Source organism: Rhinolophus ferrumequinum, chromosome X (genome assembly GCF_004115265.2).
Source record: "Rhinolophus ferrumequinum isolate MPI-CBG mRhiFer1 chromosome X, mRhiFer1_v1.p, whole genome shotgun sequence".
Lineage (NCBI taxonomy): Eukaryota > Metazoa > Chordata > Mammalia > Chiroptera > Rhinolophidae > Rhinolophus > Rhinolophus ferrumequinum.
In genome coordinates this window covers 6667075-6671644 of record NC_046284.1, presented here as the reverse complement: position 1 = coordinate 6671644, position 4570 = coordinate 6667075, and positions in this window count along the sequence as shown.

Here is a 4570-nt window from a genome sequence, read left to right as displayed (position 1 = left end):
AGCCACATGGAGGGAAGTTCATTAAATGCTCAGGTGTTTTTCAAAAAAAATAAAAAAGCATAGGAACAAAAGCAAAAGTAGACAAATGGGACTACATCAAACTTAAAAACTTTTGTGCATCAAAGTACACAATCAACAGATTGAAAGGCCTTCTACAGAATGGGAGAAAATATTTGCAAATCATATATCTGATAAGGGGTTAATATCCAGAGTATACAAAGAACTCCTACAACTCAACAACAAAAATCAAATTGCCCAATGAAAAATGAGCAAAGGAGTTGAACAGACATTTCTCCAAAGAGGACATACAGATGGCCAATAAGCATATGAAAAGATGCTCAACATCACTAATCATTGAGAAATATAAATCAAAACCACAACAAGATATCACCTCATACCCATTAGGATGGTTACTATAAAAAAAAGAAAATATCAAGTTGATATAGGAGCCCCCTCACTACAGAAATTTCAAGTCTCCTTTTCCCTAGTTTCTTAGCTCCTTAGCGCCCGGCTTTGATTACTCTTCTAATCAGTTTCTGAATCGTAGACTAAAGATTTCTCCTAGCCTGAGTCACAGAATATCTCTCACCCCTGCTTCTGATAACTACTTAAAAGCCTGTGGTTTCCCAACATCCCCCAAGCCATTCCGGATCTAACTCTTGGATAATTCCATCCCAGAGACCAAATAGGCTTTAACATTCCCCCAGGCCAGCATACTTGTTGATTGTAATCATCGAAGCCTAATGATTTTCCAACCCATTCTGGGCCCAGCTCCTGGACAAGTGCTGCCACCTGAATGACTGGTTGAATGGCCACAGGCTCTATAGAGCTAATGGATTTATTAATTAAAATCTATTTTTCCTCATTCAGGGGCCTTGGGGATACAGAGGATACCCCAGCAAGATTGCCAGTCGCAGCCAAAGAAGCCAATGCGGTCTTCCAGGCGGATCTCGAGATCCCCCTCCTCCCATCTGCGATCAGATAGGGTGAGAGTTCCATGAATGTCCCAATAGGTGGGGACAGCTCTACGCTCCTGCCCAGCAGGAAGCAGATACAGAAGAAAAGACCTTCTGTCCCTCAGCTTCCCATAGAGATTTTATGGGGATCACGTCTCTCAAGGGGAAAAAAAGGCAGGCATTTAGAGCTAGGCATCGGGTCTCTGCATTCCCGCACCACCCACAGAATGCGACCGCCCAAAAGACCTCCCCTCTCCGCCCAAAACTTCCCCTTTTCATTGTAATTATCTACCCCTATGAGGAACAAATGGGTACAAAATACCCAACTAGATTCAACAGGCCACTCACACCTGCGCAGTAAGGGCCACAGCGACCTTCATTTCACCTGGGCCTCATTATACCATCATTATAATATCATGCATATGCCCGGAGGTTCATTAATATCATTATAACAGGCTGAATTCTGGGAAGGAACATGCGCAGTCTAAAAAGATGAGGTAGTAGCCTCTTGTCAATCACAGGTGTCAATCAAGTGGTCCCACGCCTGGAAAGGAACAACCCATTCTAGAGAAAAAAGGGATAAAAACTCCAAGTCTTGGCCCGTCGGGACTTTTTGAGCCCCTTCTTTTGCTCGGCCCACGCCAAACCCTTTGGAGTGTACTTTTTCTCCTAGTAAAGCCACCTTGGGCCCTCGAGAGCCATTCTCTACTGCTCGGGTTCACTCCTATTTCTTTGAGTGTATTATCTCTTCTAATACTCTTCCACCACTTTATTTCCATGTCTCATTCAGTTCTTTGCTCGAGACGCCAAGAACCTGGACACTGCACCGAGAAGGGCCTGCTCTCCGGTAACAAAGTGTTGGCAAAGATGTGGAGAAACTAGAACACTTGTGCACATGTTGGTGGGATTATAAAATGGTAGAACTGCCATGGGAAATGGTATGGAGTTTCCTCAAAAAATTAAAAATAGAATTACCATAGGATTCAGCAATCCCACTTCTGGGTATATGTCCAAAAGAACTAAAAGCAGAGCTATTTGCATATCCATGATCATGGTTGCACTACTCACAATAGCCAAGAGGCAGAAGCAATCTGAGTGTCCATCCACTGCTGAATAGATAAGCAAAACGTGGTCTATCAATACAGTGGTCTATTATTCCACCTTAGAAAGGAAGGAAATCCTGCCACATACTACAACACGGATGAACCTGGAGGACATGCTTCGTGAAATAAGCCAGTCACAAAAGACAAGTGCTGTATGATTCTCCTTATATGAGTTATCTAAAGTAGTCAAATTCAGAGAGACAGAAAGTAGAAGGGTGGGTGCCAGGGGCTGGGGGAAGGGACAGAGAGAGGTGTTTAATGAATATAGAGTTTCAGTTTTGCCAGATGGAAAAGTTCTGGAGACCCGCTTCACAACAATGTGAGTGTACTTAACACAATTGAACTGTACACTTGAAAATGGTTAAGATGATAAACTTTATGTTATGTATTTTTCACCACAATAAAAAAATTGACTCAAGAAGAAACAGAAAATCTGAACAGTCTGTGGGGACAGCCCCAGAGAGCAGTTTCCAGGCTCTCGGCCTCACGTGGAAAGGTGCTGGCTCGGGTAGTGGATGGCCGTCAGCTGTGACTAGTTGACCATCAGCTGTAACCAGTTAGCCATTGGCCACTGATATAACTGTCGTGGCTGAGCTAGCAAGCGCGGATTGCAGTTAGCAAGAGGTTGGTTGGTTGGTAGAGAAGTGGACGGTGGGTTGTGGCTAGCAAGTGGGGTTAGCAAGTGTGGATGGCGGATTGCGGATCGTGTGGATCCTGCTTCCTGTGTCGCCAACCCAGCCGCCAGCGAGAATATACTGGTATGAACCCTCTATCCATGGCTCCGTGGGTGTTCCTTTTTGGCCTCACCATACCCTGCGTTCTTGTGCGGGGTGCGGGAGCTGAGACCCTGCTTGACACAGTCCCATAATTATTAAAGAAATTGGATCAGTAGGTTAAAATGTATGGATAGAGGGGCAGGAGGCTGCAAAAACAAGGAAGGCCTAGATAGTATTACAGGTGAATTCTATCAAACCTTCGAGGACATGATAACCCCTCTTAGATAAATTCTTCCAGGGAACAGAAAAAGAGGAAATGTCCTCCGAATGCATTTTATGATGTCTTGATAGCAAAACCCAACAAGGATTGTACAAGGCTAAAAAAAAAAAAAATCCAAACCAGAACTGTATATGAATAAAATACACCATGACAAAGTTGAGTTTAGCCCAGAAAATGCAAGGGTGGTTTAACGTTAGAAAATCAATTAACATATTTTACCACATTAACAGATGAGAGGAGGAAAACCTTGTCATCACCTCAATGCATTCAGAGAAGGCATTTGATAAAATTTAACATATAGCAAACTAGGACAGGAAGGGAATGTCCTTAACTCATAAAGGTGTCTACCAAACACCCCCTGTAAACATCATACTTAATCATTAAACATTGAGAACATTCTCTTTGCTTCCATTCAGTGGTGCACTGTCCGGGGAAGTAAAGCGAGAAAAAGAAACCACAGTTAAAAGGACTGGAAAAGAAGAAACAAAACAGTCATTCCTGGCAGATGACATGATTATTATGTAAGGCAAAAACCAAAAAGTGTCCACAAAGGGAATCCAGAATTATTAGACTTCATACAAGTTCTGTTGTTCAAAGATTCTCCCCCACCATCAGCCCGCCACATACCTCCTGGAGTTCTAAATCCCTCCCTGGATCCTTCTTGGCCATCTGGCCTTCCCCCATGCCCCGGTCTCCCTTCTGAGTTCCCTCCAGGGAGCTACTGCCACCCCCAGTGTTCCAGTCACCCTGAGCTGAGCTTCTCACACCAAGACTCCAACAGCTCCACTGGCCTCTGGGCCACTCAGTCCTCCCGTCCTTCCCCCCACTGGCACCCCTGCCCCGTGGAGAGCAACGCCCCAGCAGAAAGGGGTCTCCTGGATTCTGCTGCCTTCACTGGTTACACCCCATCCAATGCCAAGTCTCTAGGATTCTGTCCCCTACCCAGAGCATCTCTGGAGTGCATCCACCTCTGTCCTTGCGCAGAGCCACCCCTCCAGGCTTCCCCACCTTCTCCACCCCAGGACCACCAGCTTGCACTTGTCCAAACGCAAAGCTGTTCACAAGACCATGACCAAGTTCTCCTTGATTTGCTGACCTCTACACCCTCGAAGCCTACCTCCACCAACCTTGTGCTCCAGGTAGGGCAAAACACCCCATGGACATGTCACCTGCAGTCCCAGCTTTGGGCCGTCCCCATCTCCCCTCCTGTCCAATGCCTGCCACGGTTCAGGGCTCAGGGCCACATGGCTTGATGGTTAAGTGCACGGGCCCTGTGATGGACTCTTAGCCTTGCCACTACTAGCTGTGAAAACTTGTGTCAATTTCCTAATCCCTCCTATGTATTTCCTCACCTGTGACTGGGGGAAATAGCTGTTCCCCTTGTGAGGCCATTGGAAGGACTGAATGAGTTAATGTACCCAGAATACTTGGCTCTGCCCAGTACTTCAGGAGGACAGCCATAGTAGTAGCTTCACTTCCTTCCCCTGATACCCTGAGCACCCCTAGACTTGATTC